The 18,672-nt window shown below is 41.1% G+C and overlaps 1 protein-coding gene across 4 annotated transcripts in view; it reads right to left on the bottom strand.

Moving 5' to 3' along the window:
* TULP4 (TUB like protein 4) overlaps positions 1 to 18,672 on the bottom strand; it is a 228,275-nt gene that overhangs the window by 185,505 nt on the left and 24,098 nt on the right. The gene's annotated exons all lie outside the window — the stretch shown is intronic.

Below are 18,672 nucleotides of genomic sequence, written 5' to 3'. Positions count from 1 at the left end.
ACTCATAAAATGGAAAAAAAGTAACATTAGAGGGGCTAAACCAAGCCAAATGTTGATTCTTCAAAAAAAAAGTAATCAGACACAAACCTTTGGCAAGATAAAAGAGAAGCACAAATAATAGTGTAAACAGAAAAGGGATATAACTGTAGATATAGTGAAGATTTTTTTTAAGATTTTTTTTATTTATTTATAATAGACATAGAGAGACGGAGGGGGGGAGAAGCAGGCTCCATGCCAGGAGCCCGACGCGGGACTCGATCCCGGGACTTCAGGATCGCGCCCTGGGCCAAAGGCAGACGCAAAACCGCTGAGCCACCCAGGGATCCCCTATATTTAAGATTAAAAAGATAAAACAATATCATGAACAATTTAATGTTAAAAAATTTGATAACCTATGAAGCAAACTCCTGGCAACATAATTTAACAAAACTAACTCAGGAAGAAAGATAAAGTCTAAACTACTCCATAATCATTGCAGAAAATGACTCAGTTTAAAATCAGCCCACAAAGAAACCAGCAGGTCCAGATATTCTACAGATAAGTTCTACCAACATTCAAGGAACAGACCACAGCAGTATGACAGAAACTCCTCCAGAGAACAGAAGTTGTAACACCCACAACTATTCTATGAGGCTTAACTATACTTTGATATCAAATCAAATATGGAGAGTGGAAGAATGGAAAATTAAAGGCAATTATCACTCATTAGTAAGATACAAAATTCCTAAACTGAGCATTAAATCAAAAGACATATAAAGAAAATTGTGATCAAATTGGGTTCATTGAAGGAATAGCATGCATCACAGCAGCTGAACTCATCTCTGCCTAAGAACACCCTCCCCAGCTTGTCACTTAGGGCTCTTCACAGAATGACTCCACCCCTATCTTTTCAGCCCATCTTCCACCTTTGAGCTCTAAAAATTATGCTCCTTTCAAAGTATCCTTTCTGCTTGTACACCAAGCCCTAAACTAATCCTGCTGATTACAAAGCTCATTTCAAATCCCCCAATTTTAGCCATCTTTCCAGATGCCTCCTCAAAAACACCCACTCCATACATCCCTGCCAGCCTCTCCCTACTAGGTGTGGACTTCTTTAATCTTGGCAGTATACTTTCCTATCTTTCTTAAGCTATTCATTCAATTCTCCGCCATACTGTAGGTATCTGAATCCCTGTATTTCCCACCAGCTTGGGCATTAAATGAACTGGATCTAATAGCTCAAGAACTCTGTGAAACATTTTGAAGCAGAGAGAGACATGGAGATATAAAGGAGAAATTAGGGGCGCCTGGATGGCTAAGTCGGTTAAACAGCTGACTTTGGCTCAGGTCATGATCCTGGGCTCCTGTAATAGAGTCTCACGTCTGGCTCCCTGTTCAGCAGGAAGTCTGCTTCTCCTTCTCCCTCTGCTCTTCACCCTACTCCCACTCATGCTCTCTCCCTCTCGAATAAGTAAATAACATCTTTAAAAAAAAAAAAGAGAGAGAGAGAGAAAATAAGAGAAATGGAGGACAATTTAATTGGAATTCCGAAAAGGTAAGAAAAGAGAAAATGGAAAAGATCTGATAACATAATCACAGATTTGCCAGAATTGATGGAAGATCCACACTTGATTAGTTTAGGTAAGCATGGTGAAATTTAAAGGGCAATCACTAAAAGACCAGAAACAAAGGTGAGAAGAGGTTGAGGGAAGACACTACTATTTTTTTTCATAAATCTCAAATCAGTCCCCTGATAAGAAAAAGAAAAGACAGAATAAAATAAAAGAGATGATAGAAATGCAAATATATCAGTAATCACAACATATCAATGATTTAAAAATATATCCTTCACAGTTAAAAGTATCAGATTACCCAAAGAAAAAATAATTACAGTAAACCTCCCAATGCAGTCAAAAACCCACATGTAACTTTTGACTCCCAAAAAACTTAACTACTAATAGCCTGGGATCCCTGGTGGCGCAGCAGTTTGGCGCCTGCCTTTGGCTCGGGGTGCGATCCTGGAGACCGGGATCGAATCCCATATCGGGCTCCCGGTGCATGGAGCCTGCTTCTCCCTCTGCCTGTGTCTCTGCCTCTCCTCTCTCTCTCTCTCTCTCTCTCTCTGTGACTATCATAAATAAATAAATTAATTTAAAAAATTTAAAAAAAGAAAGAAAGAAAGAAAGAAAGAAAGAAAGAAAGAAAGAAAGAAAGAAAGAAAGAAAGAAAGAGTCAGATGCTCAACTGACTGGGCCACTTAGGCACCCTTAATAAATACCACTACAATGTGAGCTTCAAAGTAGCTAAAAATGTCCCCAAGCTCCTATCAGTGACCACTTGCAGTGTTCAGGCGGTATCACCACAGTGAAGTTTACCATGAATACCAGTAATACAGGATGTTTTTCACAGATGACTGTCAACGCAGCACACTCAAACCAGTTATGGTCTAGCACATTATCAAGAATAAACAGATTTAGGTGCAGTGAAGAAATTACCCTCCTGGTCATGGCTACAGAGGAAACACAAAATATAAATACTTTCCTTCATAAAAAAGAAGAAAAATAAAAATAACTGCCAGGGAAAAATAAAGTATGTGGCAAAACAACTGTACATTAGTTCCACTACCACATTCCTTATTCCTGGAAATTATTTTAAGTGTATAAAACAGATACAAATTATTTTAATAAATCTGAATAGTAATATGTCTTTTGGATTCTTAAAGCTTACTAAGCTTATTGCAATACTAACATAAATTTCAGTAAAATTTTTAACTTGCAACTTGAAGTTCTTTCCAAAGAAACTGAATTGGATTATAATAGATAATCGCAATTTGTTATTTTTCTTAATTTTTACAGCCAAATATTTTCATGAATACCTATTTATTGTTAAACAAAAATGAAAACAAAGCACCAATTTACATCATGATGAGTAAATCTGTTTTCACATCTGCTGCCATCTTTTTTGCTTGCAAAAATAATCCCCTGGCACTTTCATGTTTTTCATATAGAAAGGGCTCAAATGGATGACTGAAATGCAGCCAGCAACTGCACAGAGAAGAGTCCTGGCTCTGGCCCAGCCTCAGATGGGTTCTATGGGAGGGATAACTTCCAAGTGATTCCTCCCTGGTTCCAATGGTAAGCGGGAGTGCCTGACCCTCAGCCAACAGATGGACACTGCAGACACAGAAAGTGGGCGCGACTGTTCTTGGAGGCTTTGCAGTGGGGCAGAGGGCAGGGCAGAGGGCAGAGAGGCCAGGGACCAGAGCTAACTGATGACCCAATGCCTGCCCTTACAAATGGACACATCTGCAGTTGTAAACATGTGCCCGGGGCTACAGAAGCCGTTGCGGGGTGTCAGTAATTTCCAGCACTAGAGAGAGCCCCAGCTTGGTGAGCAGCACTTATAAACATGCCTGGCACCGAATGAATGAGCAGTCCTGGACTGTAAAGAAAACTAACTGCTCCAGAAAACCAGGTAGGAATCATCTCAGCCATCAGGCACAGAGAGCAGAATACACACATCTATTTCATAAATGGCCAGCAAACATATTTTATTTTTGCTTTGTCAAAACTCTCATAAGGATCATAATGACTTTTCTGAACAGAAATATTTTTATAACAATAAAAAAACTCATAACAATGGCATTACACATTTAATCAAGCCACAATAAATGAATACTATAAAACACCTATCAAGTAACCAACCAAAGACTAGATAATATAAAGTTAATATAAAAACACAAAATCTGGTCCCTGGACTTAATAAACAGTTCACAATCTAGCCATGGAAGCAAAACTAATAAACATGAAATGATCATAGAACAATTAATAGTGAAAATGTGGGAGCCTATATGGGCTTGGACAATCAAAGATCTCATGGAGTCAAACCAGCAGAAGAAAAGCATTTGGGCTGAAAATCAGGAGGACTGAGTCTCTGTACTATTTGTGACTATCTGAGGGATGGAGAAGGAAGAACAGGACCATTTGTGGTAGATGTCAAAGCTCCCCTGTGGGGTAGGTATTACCCCCATTCTACAGACAAGGAAACTGAAGTTCATATCTTAGGCAGATTACTTGCCTACTGTGGTCTCCGTTTTTTCATTGTAAAATAAAAGAACATAAATCAATCGCTTTCAAACTGGGACTAACCAAGCACCAAAGTTTTCTGGCAGTGACTCAGAGCCCTCAAGTGGGCATGGCCCTAAGCCAGATGTACCAAATCCTCTGGTCAAGAGCCAATTCCCATTCCCCATGGGAAATATTTTGCTGTCATAACCCCAGCACTAAGAATAGTACCTACTATATATTGAGTAATACATAAAAACTTGAGGAATGAATGGATGAATAGATGGGACAAATGGCACCCCACAATCAACTCTAACGTGACTCTCATTCATGGTGGCTCATTTCCTTATATATTTAGTAATGTTCTGTTGTTTGTTCATATTCCGGAGCTCTTAATCAGTGGGTTGACTGCATCATTTTTTGGGTTTGTTTTTCAAGATTTTATTTATTCATGACATACAGGGAGAGAGAGGCAGAAACACAGCCAGAGGGAGAAGCAGGCTCCCTGCAGGAAACCTGATGCGGGACTCAATCCCCAGACCCTGGGTTCACTCCCTAAGCCAAAGGCAGACACTCCACCACTAAGCCACCCAGGCATCCCTGAGTGTGTCGTTCTTTCAAAGCAGATTTGTGTTAGTCCTGCTAAGCCCTTGGGTGCTTCCAGCCCAGAAGTATTGAGAAGAGTTTCTAGTCTGCAGTTGTCTAGACCATGTAGGTAACATAAATTCAAATCCTAAACCCAACTGGTTCATAAAATGCTTTAAAAAAAAAAAGCTTCCTCCCTTTGCTAATGGGTGTTCTCTCCCCACCTTCAGCCCTAGCCTCGCTCTTCAAAGAGGTTCTAATGAAACTCCATATCCCTGAACTCCAGGTACCTGGTATCAGCAGAGCTCCCCTCCGTGTCCCCTCCCACTCTTCCTCTTTCTCTCAGGAATGCTCACTCTTCATTCTCTTTTTCCCCACTTGTGAGTTTCTCACTTTCTTGTAAAAAAAAAATGATAAAAGGACGTTTATTTTATCTTCTCCAGTATTTCTACTGGAAGAGTTCAAAGCAGGAAGGCTTTCCAGAATACCCGGTCAGCCTCATTTCCAGGAACAGGGGGCCGAGGGGATAGTCTACCACCTACCACCTTCAGGTGTAGGTTTAGACATCATCCCCACGCTGAGCAAGGGCTGAAACCAGGTAAGCAGTCAAAGGTAGGAGATGGCCAGCATGGGTGAGGGAAACACAGAAGCCAACAGGAGAGCTAGGATTAGCTAGAAGGGAGGCCAACCTTTGGTGTGGCAAGGAAAGACTGGCAGGGGCAGTAGACAAAAGCAGCTGACTTCATAATGATAAGGAAACCAACCTGAACTTAGGAAAGAAGTTCTGAAGGATAACTGGATGGCAGAGAATACAATGGTTATATTTACTAGACTGTCCACCAATTAAAGAGGATAGTTCAGGAACATAGTACTCTCTATACAGAATTTACAAAAAAGATTCATGACAAGTCCACAGATCCAAACTTAGATCCAATTCAGGTAGGAGGTATGGCAGAGAATAGGAGAAAAGCAGGAGATATGACAGTGGAAATGAAGTACAGGAAATGAGATGAAGCGGATGTTCCATTATTGGAAACAAGTTACCAGTTGTGCTATGCTACTGGAAGATTCAGAGCACAAGCCAAATCCTGTCACATTCTACATCAAGGAGCTATTTTACACAGGAATTTGGTTATTCACATTGGGGAATAAGTGGAGCATCACCAAAGACTTGGAAACACTTTTTACTTTGATTCAATGATTATTGAATATAGCCAGGCAAACTGCTTCAATATTTTTTATTATTTCCTTTTATTGTAACAATAACCACAAGTGGAAAATAGTTACTAGTCGGTAAAATAAAGTTCAAGGAAGCTGAATAAGGACCCACAGTTACGCCACTACATCTTAGCACTTATAGATCCATACCTTCATAGATTTTCATGTAATATAACATTCTACATATGAAACAGTTAAAAACAGTTTCTCAAAACAGTTTCTCAATTTTGAATTCTGAGAAATGGCTGATATGAAATGGGATTCATCAAGAAAGGTATCTGTGTCCCTGAAAGTTCTAGATACCTGCTTCCCACAGGTGTGGTTGCAGTAATACTACCAAGAATGAAAAATGGAAGGGAAAATTCAGCAAATTTGTAGTACTGCTGAATAAGTGTACAAATAAAACATGAGAAAATATATCAGGAATTTAAATCTCCACTGTTCTTAACTGGTAAGTAGAGTAACACTTCCTCAGAAAACTGTACTACTTCAAATAAAAGAGTAGACAGATACGGGGTAGCAGGAAAAAGGATAATGATCCAAATCTTCCCTTAAACTACATTTCAATTAAGGCCTGTAATCATCGCTGGAGATAATGAATATGAGTCTTGGGTTCAGGCAATGATTTATGTCACCCAGGTTCTCAGAAAGGATTCATAATCATTTATCAAAAGCTTGGCTTTTAGAAGAAAGAGATCAGCTCTATTTCCTTCAAGTTCTTACTCCACAATCTTAAGATCTTAAATAAAGTAGTATGTAACCACATAAATTTGGAGATACTCAGCAAGACCAGGATGAAATAAGAAAGAAAAATTGGGGTGCCCGGGTAGCTCAGTCGGTCAGGCATCCAACTCTTGATCTCAGCTCAGGGCTCAAATCTTGATCTCAGGATTATGATTTCAAGCCCTGCATTCAGGCCCCTGGGAAGCCTACTTAAAAAAAGAAAGAAAAGGAAAATTGACCAGAATTAGCAGGAAAAAAAGCTTGTAGTACCAACAAGCATAAACTCAAAACAAGTACTTAATGACTAATGAATATGTACTTTGTATTAATGAATCTATTAAAAATATGACTCTCTCCAGAAAAAAAAGCACTTTATAAAAAGCACATACAAAATAAGTAAGATTATTTACCATCTTATAAAACAGAATTTTACAAAGAGAAACAGTTAAGAAATCGGAGACAGTAAAAATGTTAACACTAAGCACAAAAAACTTGGCCTTCAATCAAGGCTACAGGACACTCAAGATAGCTTACATAAATCTTATTATTAGAAATGAAGAACTTGTCTAGTTACCCAGGAAAGACAACTTTCCCTAGTACTCAATGCTGAAAAAATGTCAACATTAAAGCACTACAGGAGAGCCTCTGGATGATGGAAAAGATAACGTCTACAACAACCTCACACAAATGCAGAACAGGATTTATAATTATTTCCAAGAGCAAGCATGAATAAAGGTTTAACATTAATGGGTAATTCTGGAAAAGCAATTGTTTGAGGGCTAGGATAATATGGTCCAAAATGTACGATAGATAGAACAGACAGAGAATATGCCCTTCCCATTGTTCCTAAAAAGGAAGACTCTCAATCAAACTAGTTAATGCACAAAATTAATGGCTCTCTGTATGAGGTACAGGTATGTACTCCATCTCCCTGCCTCCCACTGTTTACCTATGAAATGTTGCCACCTGTCTGTCATCCCTTTGAGCTGATGAAAGGATAAAAACCAGGATGGGAAAAAAAGACCTATTTAAGCTGGTTCTATAAATAAGTAAATTAAGGCAGGGACTTCAATCTAGTAGTCCAAATTCTGAATTACCTCTCTCAGATACTAGTAAAATGCAAGGAAACAAATAAGATTGTCTCTTTCTCCTTTTGTCTTTTGTAATATCCTTCACAGAACATTCCCAAGCTGAGGCAGCTCAACCTGGCCCCATATGATGATCCACTTCACTCCCAGTTACTTTACCCAAAGAATTGGGAGCATGAAGGATTCAAAGTGGCTATTTTTTCTCAGATTTAACAGAAGATATTTGTTGTTGCTTCTTTTTAAATAAAGTATTTTTTAATTTTTATTTATTTATGAGAGAGAGAGAGAGAGAGAGAGAGGCAGAGACATAGGCAGAGGGAGAAGCAGGGTCCATGCACCGGGAGCCCGATGTGGGATTCAATCCTGGGTCTCCAGGATCGCGCCCTGGGCCAAAGGCAGGCGCCAAACCGCTGCGCCACCCAGGGATCCCAAATAAAGTATTTTTTAAATAAAAATTAGTTAAACCCATTTACCCATACATTTGTCCATCTACTCATTCACTGAACAAACACTTGACTGCCCTACATCCTAGGTCTCTGTGCTAAGCAGTGGAGAAACTATGAATAAAACACAGCCCTGACTTTCTAATTTAGATGACAAATGACAGTGTTTCTCCCAATTTGAACAGTTAAAATGTGTACTGCACGATAAGAATGTACCTTTCAAATACCATTAGAATGTAAGATTGTCTCCTGCAAACCTGAAGGTGGCTCAGGGCTTCAAATACAAAATCATATCTTCAATTAATCACCTGACTCTGGCTACTTTCATAAGGACAGCTGGGCTTTCAACTCTGTCCCAAAGCCAGCAGAGATTGAGCCAATAGCTTTCACAGCTACAGAGGCAGTGAGGGCCACCACCTAAGTGGGAAATCAAATTGTCCAGGGGGTTCTTCTACGGTTTTCTCCTTTGGTGTGAAGTAGTTTTTAATCCACTGAAGAATTTCTATTAGAACTCAGTCTTTATAATAAAAATAAAATTTACATTCAGGCAGTCTCTCATTCCAAAATGTTAAGAAAATGGGACTCCTGGTGAAGAAAACAAAGAAAAGATGACTTTAAATAACCAGAGAGGATAAGGTAATAAATGACCAGTGTTTAACAAAAATAAAAAAAGTAGGGCACCAGGATGGCTCAGCTGGTTGAGCATTCACCTCTTGGTTTCAGCTCAGGTCATGATCTCAGGGTCGTGAGATCGAGCCCCATATGGGGCTCCATGCCCAGCAGGGAGTCTTCTTGGGATTCCCTCCCTCCCTCTCCCTCTGCCCCGTCCCCATATGCATGCTCACACACCACCTCTCTCTCAAATATGTCTTAAAAAAAAAAAAAAAAGCAATACCCTCCCCCGAAAATACAATGGCATAAAAAGCATATTCATTCAATTAGTCTATTTCATAACATCTCAGGTTTCCTTCCTTTAAATGTATTCATATTAGTCTTGCCACCACAAGACTAATGTCATACTACGGTTCTAATTAAAATTCACACTGAGGCTTGCCTTTCAACAACAAACATCCAAACTGATATATAAGGAAGGAAAAGAAAAAAGAATATGTAAGAAAAATATGCCATTCTCTTACTTACAAAATTGCCCATTTTGACTCCTTGGTTAACTGAGAAAGTCGAACTCTTACACCTACCATGATGCATCTCCTACCATCCATGTAGTTAATACCACACAATTAGCTTGGTCATAAAGAGGCATTACCTAACATGATTCTAAAATAACAGTCATAGTCTCTTACTCTTTTTTTTTTACCTGAGTGACTTTTCAGGTGGAGAGTTCACATGCTAAATTCCAAGCCAAGCCAAGAATCAAGTGTTCACAGCTGGCTACCTGAGAAGCTCTTGGAAGAAAATGCCCAGGTCTGCAGTATGTCTCAGGAAGAACACAGGAAGGTCCACATCATTCTAAGGGCAGGGGAAGGAGACAGGCAAAGGATACTGCCCCAGTTATACTAGTGTCAAATGACTGGGCTGGGAGAGGGAGATTACCCATTTTCTTTTCTTTTTTATTACAATTATCTGAAGTTAAACATCGATGAAGTCATTTGAGACTAATTCTTTGCACAGTTTAAATAAAACATGTGGGGATCCCTGGGTGGCGCAGCGGTTTGGCGCCTGCCTTTGGCCCAGGGCGCGATCCTGGAGACCCGGGATCGAATCCCACATCGGGCTCCCGGTGCGTGGAGCCTGCTTCTCCCTCTGCCTGTGTCTCTGCCTCTCTCTCTCTCACTGTGCCTATCGTAAATAAATAAAAAAAAAATTAAAAAAAAAATAAATAAATAAATAAATAAATAAAACATGTGTTCAAAGATTCCTCACACACATAAAAAAGGTATCATTCACTTAGGATATTACTACCAAACTCTGTATTATTATCTTCCCATGACATTAATATCATAATATACCAGAGAAGGGCAAAGAATACATCTTTCTATCAGACCTGAGCTAAATCATGGAAAAATATTAAAGCAACTTACACGTAAATTTAATGGTATCTTCTAAAAGTTTCAACGACAGTAGAAATATATCCAAGATTTAAATTCTTAACATTAATTATTTTACATTATCAAAAACCATGTCCAGTCCTCTGTATGCCATTTCCCTCAGACTACCCCAGAGTCTTGTGTAAAGGAAGGGTGACCTCACCCACACAACTCCCTAATACAGATCTGTATTGATGTCTGAATCTTCTAATAGTGCCCCCACAGAAAGAGGGGCTTCCATAAGAGTGCAATTAGATGTTTAAAAGGGGAAAAAAAATCAGGACCAAATAAATACTGGTTGCATCTATTACAAACAAAATAGAGTAGTAAAACAGGTAAAGTGATCAAGAAGAAAAAACTCTGTCAGAACAACTTTTCTTCTAAACCCATGATATAAAAATTTTCTCACATGAGGCCAGGCAAAAAGTGTTATCAAAGTAACATCTCACTTTTTCCTAGGAGAGAACTAAGCATAGATCTTTAAAATTAAGCACTTCAATCAATTTAATCAACAAAAGCAAAAAACCATCTTTTAGTTCTAATAATAAAAACACCTTTTGGAAAGTACTGGATCATTTACGTTCAAAGTAAGGGGCCAAAAAATCTATTTTACTTTTCATTTCCCCACTACACACTCCAAAATATACTATATCAAAGCAACCAAAAGAAAAGGTGAGGTGCTGAACTTGGTTCTTTCTTCACAAAGCTGTACTGTCAATATAGCTCACTGTATTATACACAAAGATGGGACACTTTAAGGAATCTCAAAGGAGCTGTGAAAACAGACCCTACCGTTCCCCAACACTGCATCTAAAATAAATATAGTGCAGCCCACCTGACTGACAATCAACAGATTTAAGATCCCTTAAAGCTCTGTCACTCCATGCCAGGAATGATAAATTTAGCACTAAAGGAAGGGAGCCCAAACCTGCCTCCACGTCTTGCTGAGAAGATCCAACAGCAAGAAGGGCCCCCGTGTCAAAGGAAGCGGAGAGAGATGCAGGAATCAGGTGACAGAGGTGACAGGATGGTCTGAGTGAGGAAAGCAGAACTCAAGCTTGAAATTGCCCAGAAAGACCGCCAAGATTACTGCTTCCAGAAAAAGAAAAGAAAGGATATTCCTGGTGCCCACACGAAGAAGCGAGTGCTTTCAGGATCTCTGCATTGCTGAAGTATACTCTCCACAGCCTGGGAATCATTCTAAGGTATCCTGGCATAAGGTCTGATGTTCAGGGTACAAAGTGACAGCTTCCACAAAAAAGCCAAAACCACTCTGCAGGCCACCAGAAAGAGTAACCAGGCCTAGTGTGACACTAGAAGTGAGATCCTATGCAACCCACACTGAGCTCTCCCACAGAGGACAGGTGGAGGCCGGCTGTTGTTCCTGCCACAGTAGCCAAGGCCAGTCCTTGCTTCTGGGGGCCCTAGCACAAACTTCCCCAATTAATCCATACACTACATGGTTAATATCTGTTTGTCAGTGGGCTGTTCAGAACTTTAAGAAGTTCTAAAGGGGATCCCTGGGTGGCGCAGTGGTTTGGCGCCTGCCTTTGGCCCAGGGCGCGATCCTGGAGACCCGGGATCGAATCCAAGTCGGGCTCCCGGTGCATGGAGCCTGCTTCTCCCTCTGCCTGTGTCTCTGCCTCTCTCTCTCTATGTGACTATCATAAATAAAGAAAGAAAAAAATATTAAAAAAAAAATAAGTTCTAAAAGAGGGGATCCCTGGGTGGCTCAGCGGTTCGGCGCCTGCCTTTGGCCCAGGGCGCGATCCTGGAGTCCCGGGATCGAGTCCCACATCGGGCTCCCGGCATGGAGCCTGCTTCTCCCTCTGCCTGTGTCTCTGCCTCTCTCTCTCTATCTGTGTCTATCATAAATAAATAAATCTTTAAAAAAAAAAAACAAAACAAAACACTAATTATAAGAAGGAAAAAAAGAATTTATAAAAAAAAAAAAAAAAAGAAGTCCTAAAAGAGGCAATGCCTTAAGTACTATCACTGCTACACAGGTTAGTCCATAAGTGCATTTGAACCCACAATGTACTGGAGTCATAACACCACCAGTACTTTCTCCAATAATATACTCTTTTTTTTTTTCAATAATATATTCTTTACAGTCTATGAAGAATCTCATTTCTCTGACCTCCCAGACTGAGGGGTTGTTAAAGGAACCAGGAAATGCCAGGCAAACAAAAGTGCTGCTTAACACCCATTGCTTTCCAGTTATTCCAAATTTAAGAAGAGTAAACACTTGGGAAGGGTATCCTAGGGCAGGAGTACTGCCAAGATGGGACCATCTGTGCTGGCTTGCTGTTACCTGTCTAAATCATGAGCTTGGGACCAGAGAACAGTTGAAGCAGTCATTAACTAGGGTCATGTTTACCCTTCCATTGTCAACTAAGAACATACTGTTTCTGTTGCTTTAGAAGAAAGGTCTCCCTAGTTCATTACAGTCATTATTTCTGCTCAGTAAGAGATAATGTGCTTCAATTGGAAAAGTATGTGCGAATGCCACACTCCTACATCTCCTAGCAGGGGCCCATCCGCATTCAATACTTTCACAGACACAGAATGACAGTTCTTTGGAAGTCACAGGGTCTTAAATAAGCTGACAATTTATTGTCCTCCACAACAGAACTACAAACAAGATGTTAATTTCCTAACAGTTATTGCCTGTTTATTAAAATTAGCCCAAATCCCATCTTTTTGCTTACTCCAGGGATGTGCATAAGGCACATTTCCTTGAACTTCATTCTGAGAGAATTAGTACTCAGAAAAGTAAAAGTAAAACTTGCCATTAAAGTACTTGTATAGCTAAGGTGGTTCCCGAAGAACACTAGGGACAGTGACACAGAGCACAGAGGGATGCGGCACAGGGGTGGGTGGGTGGGGATGGGGGGAGGGCATAAAGAGAAAGATACAGGGATGCCTGGATGGCTCAGCAGTTGAGCACCTGCCTTCAGCCCAGGGCATGATCCTGGAGTCCCAGGATCAAGTCCCGTGTCAGGCTCCCTACATGGAGCCTGCTTCTCTCTCTGCCTGTGTCTCGGCCATTCTCTCTGTCTCTCATGAATAAATAATAAATAGAAATCTTAAAAAAAAAAAAAGTTCATCCCTTCTAAAAAAGAGAGAGAGAGAGAGAGAGAGAGCTACAGAGGGACGCCTGGGTGGCTCAGCAGCTTAGAGCAGTTTGGCGCCTGCCTTCTGCCCAGAGTGTGATCCTGGAGACCCCGGATCGAGTCCCACTTCAGGCTCCCTGCAGGATCAAATCCCACATCGGGCTCTCCACAGCCTGCTTCTCTCTCTGCCTGTGTCTCTGCCTCTCTCTCGAATAAATAAATAAAACCTTCTTTAAAAAAAGAGAGAGCTACAGAACATTGTGACTGTGACTATCCAAATGTCTTGACTTGGCACTCGATTTGTAAATCAATACCAGGAGAAACAGAGCTGGTGACAGATTGGGATCTCAAAGGTCACCTTATCCAATGGTGTCCATTGGTAGGGACATGGCCAAACACTGGGAGGCTCTTCAATATGGGTGAGAGCACCCCTGCCCACAAAAATGCCAGCGCCATCAAGCTTGGCAGCAGTGGTCTCCCAAGGGCCAAGTTCTGTGGTGCATGAAGAAGATGGGTAAGAGTAAGAGTGAAGTAATATAAATTGCAGATGTAAATGTCCTGGGACTCTTGCAGACTGGGTGCCCCAGAAGAGGTAGAACTGCACAAGCATTCTACGAGGATTCTACAGAGGATTCGATCAACCCTTTTGATTTTTTTTTAATTTTTATTTATTTATGATAGTCACACAGAGAGAGAGAGAGAGGCAGAGACACAGGCAGAGGGAGAAGCAGCCTCCACGCACCGGGAGCCCGACGTGGGATTCGATCCCGGGTCTCCAGGATCGCGCCCTGGGCCAAAGGCAGGCGCCAAACCGCTGCGCCACCCAGGGATCCCTACCCATTTGAAAATTAGAACACATTTTCTGAAAAAGTTAGGGAAAAATTAGCTTTCTATTGTGGCCTAAAACTTAACCCATATTTACTTCTTTCAACAAGTATTTACTGAGCTCTAGTTATCCAGGAACTTGTAGTCTAACAGCAAAAGGGAAGAGACACATAAAGTTCTTGCCTGGGTGGTGAGGGCTGCACAAAGGAGAAAGCAGAGCCTTACAAGGGGTGGTACAGAAGGTCCTCTGAGGAGGGACAGCAACACAGACCAAAGAAGTGATGCAGCCAGGGTGTGCCAGGGTGAAGAGGCAGGGAGGACTGGCACACACAAGGACATGAAAAAAGACCAGGTGACCACAGAGCAGAAAGCGAGGGGACAGGATAAGGTTTGGGGAGGCCTGGTCGGCCCCAGAAGGGATCTCATCTCTGACTGCAGTGGGAAGTGTCTGAACAGTGCTAAGCAGTGGACTGGAATGTTCTGATTTCCATGTCAGGACTGGCACTGCTGGATGGGGCCAGAGGGGAAGTGGAAGGAGAAGCAGGAGGCTGCAGTGATCCAGGGCCGAGGTGAAGGACCTGAGAGAAACTGCCCTCTGATCAGAGGAGAAGAGATCATCCTGGCACTGTGTTGTGGAGTCAAAATCGACAGAACTTCTGAGGAACCAGATGCAGGGGAGGAAACAGAGGAGTGGCCACCTCGTGTGTGCACAGTGTGTGCACCATGTGTGAGGATGCTAAAATGCAGTCTCTACCGAGATTGTATTCCCAGCTCCACCACTTCCTGGCCAAGGGACCCTGAGCGCTGTGGGCAGTAACTCTGTCTCTGCTTCAGTTTCTGACACTATTAATCAGGGAGAGTAACAGAATCTACCTAGGATTTGCTGTGAGAATTCAATGAGGTGGTATTTACAACATACTTACAACAGTGCCTGGTAGACACTAGGAACTATATAATCTATTCTTACCATTACCATCATCTACCTCACGGCACTGTTATTAGAACTAAATAGACTGAGTCAATTCACATAATGCCTTTAAGGAAGTGCCTCGCCCATAATACTCTCAATAAATGTCAGCCCTTACTGCTATCATCACAAATGATTCCCAATTGGTGGTGGCAATGATTGAGGTGAAGAACAGAACGGGAAGGGGGCTGCTCAGGAAAGGTCCAGAGGGCCTATGGAAGAGGTTGTGTTTGGTGTGCTTTTAAGTCTGCAGTGTCCATGAGGCATCCAAATATCCAGTGTCCATGAGGCATCCAAATATCAAGGTCAAGCTGGACATCTGGAAGCTGGAATCTTAACCTCAGAGGGCAAGTCTGGACTAGAGATACTAACCCAAGAGTGATTCACACGAAGAGGAGTTTACAGAAAATGATGAGCTTGGTGAGGGAGAAAATTAAGGTGAGGAGACAGAGTCTAGCAGTGAATCCTATGGCACCCCCAACATCCCAAGTCAGGTGAAGGTAAAGGAGACGGCAGAGGACACTGACAAAGAACAGTGCAGAGGAGGAGAAAAGCCAATAGGGAGTGGACTCCTAAAAGTACTACCTTCCTAAAGGATGATCACACTGGAAGTAGCCACATGGATCTTAACAAGAGCATCTTTAACGTCTTACATATTCACTTCAGCTCTACCTAACTTTCGTTTACAACACTACGAAAGAACATGTGCTTCAAGAGCGATGTGCAGTGGGGGAAACTCTGACCTGCGAGTCAAGAGACCAAAGTCCGTGCTCCAGTGAGGTCGTGGGTAAGTCCCTCAACAGAAAGGGCATTCATTCATTCCTCCACAGGTAAAATGACAAGATTGGACCAGGTTCCCAAACACACGTCATGGGCTCCCTATGTGTCTAAAACCCAATAATCAATGCCCATAGCTATTTTTTCAATATTTAAAACATGTACTGATCGTTGCTTAACCTTTTAGCTAAGATCAAGTGTAAAATGTGCTGAGAACTACACATTCGTCTCAGGTAAAGTCACACAAACAAAAAACTGGCACACTTCTGTTTCTGGTTGAAATTATAACTAAGTGTAGTAACACTTGTAAAGCTGGGAAGTAGTCATGGTTAAGAAGGGAGACTCTGGAGTCTGAATGCCTGACTTCAAATGCTCGCTCCATCACTTACAACTCACTGCCTGTATGCTGTTTAACAACACAAGGTCTCAGTTTCCCCCTCTGTGAAATGGGGATTGTAACAGTGCCTATCTCATAGAGTAGAGGAAGGTTTTAATTCATTAGTCCATGAAACATCTCAGCAGGAACTCTCTGCTGGCCCTCCTCCCTCTTGACTGTTCTTTGTTAATCTCCTCTGCTGGCTCCTCCACCCTAGCCTAACCTGGAATGTGGGGGCTCCATAGGGTTAACCACCACCAGATCCTCTTCTCCATCTCCATCCTCTCCCTCGCTGGGCTCATCATGAAACATACAATTACGCACTGAACAAACAGGAACTGTTAATGCCATTATCCTATACTAAACAAAAGATATTAGCTACTAATAAGATCACATTTCTGGGGGCAATGAAGAAAAATAATAAAAAGAATATGATGGTGAAAATGTGGGTGATCACTGATAACTCCGGACTCAAAAATTCTTCTTATAGATGCCTGAGACCCATCTGCCATCCTATTGCAGGAAACTCGGCACCTCAATTAAAATCTAGCAGGTAAGGCTTTACTCCCTACTAGACAATATAACTTCCATGAGGTCAGCATACACATCTGATTTACTGACAGCATATGATCAGTGACTGGTGAACAAGTCCCTTGGTACTTACACTTACCCCCCTGAACTCCTAAATTCCATTCCTGAATTTCTAATTTGGAAATTAAAGATTCTAAAATTTTTTTGCAAACACTTTTAAAGGTTCCCTTGCACGGGATCCCTGGGAGGCTCAGCAGTTTAGCGCCTGCCTTCGGCCCAGGGCGTGATCCTGGAGTCCGGGGATTGAGTCCCACGTTGGGCTCCCTGCATGGAGCCTGCTTCTCCCTCTGCCTGTGCCTCTGTCTCTCATGAATGAATGAATGAATGAATGAATGAATAAATAAATAAGTAAATAAATAGATAATCTTTAAAAATAAATAAATAAAACCCAACTTTTCAGAACATTTTACTTTACTTTGGGAAGATAATCATACCTGAATCAAAGCTTTCAAAATTTCTAAAGAGCAAAAAAACCAAAACAAAACAAAAAACCCACAAACTCTGAACTACAAAAGACAAAGCATATATGAAACATGTCAGTGCCTTTCCTCCTCTTAAATGACTCGTGACACAATCCTGAGGAAACTGGACCAAAATAGCTACCCATTGACTAGATTTCAAATGTTTTCTTGATTACCATGATAAGCAACAATTGATAACAAACCAAAACAGGACAGAGGAGAGACTACCGAAAAACTGCTTACATTAAATAAACCAATTACATTTTGTGTTTACCAGAAGGTATATAAACTGAGACAAAAGTGAAGATAGCTCCAAAAGCTGCCATATGTAAGCACCATGAAGGCTGGGGTAAATTAGTTCTAATTCATGAGACATTTCATCAGTGAAGGACCCAGATTTTCAGGAAGAAATTCTGAAAGCTTAGGAAGACATTAAAAAAAAAAAAAAAAGGCAAGCATCAAATCAATAGATGATACATGCTAATTTTAGCTGCAGGAGACCAAAGTAAGTGTGAAATGAGGAAAACAGCCAAGGGTCACTCGTGCAAGAAATGCCCACTGAGTGCCCAGCACAGGCTCAGGCACAGGGCTGCAGACTAGCGTTTCAGAGCTCCTTGCAGGGTGGGAGAACACGGAAGAAACATAAACTTCAGTATTATCAGATAAATTCTCTCATCAATGGCCAACAGAGTGCTCTTGGGCAGAGCTAACAGAATCTTGATTGAATGACTGGCCCTTGACAACATAAAGCCAGTGAAAGATCGTATGAAGACTGTGCAACAGCAAAGCAAAAAACAGAGCTCAAACTTCAGCAAAACCCACACAAATTTACTGACAAAAACTATACTGACAACAATGTCCCAACAATGACATGGAAGCAATCCAAGAGTCTATACACACACACACACACACACACACACACACAGGAATATTATTCAGCCTTAAAAAAGAATGAAATTCTGACCTGTGTTACAATACAGATACACCCCGGAGGGCATTGTGCTAAGTGAAATAGGCCAGTCACAAAAAGACAAATACTGTATGATTCCACTTAACTGAGATACTTAGTGTAGTCAAAATCATAGAGTGATGGCTGACCGAGGTTTGGCGGGCATTGAGGGTGATAACTCTTTAATTGGTATAGAGTTTCAGTTTTACAAAATGAAAACCGTGATGAAGATGGATGATATGATGGTTGCACAACCTTATGAATGTATTTAATGCCACTGACCTGTACATTTAAAGATGATTAAGATGATAAATTCCATGTTATGTATGTTTTACAAAAAATTTTAATATTCCAATAATGAAGACATTATAATAATCTAAAACAAAGTTAAATCAGGATTCTGCAGATACAACAGAAGGCTCAGATCTGGGTGGCAATTTCAAGAGGAAATAAATGAAATTATAC

The sequence above is a fragment of the Nyctereutes procyonoides genome, unplaced genomic scaffold (genome assembly GCF_905146905.1).
Source record: "Nyctereutes procyonoides isolate TBG_1078 unplaced genomic scaffold, NYPRO_anot_genome, whole genome shotgun sequence".
Lineage (NCBI taxonomy): Eukaryota > Metazoa > Chordata > Mammalia > Carnivora > Canidae > Nyctereutes > Nyctereutes procyonoides.
This window is presented reverse-complemented; position numbering and strand designations above follow the sequence as displayed.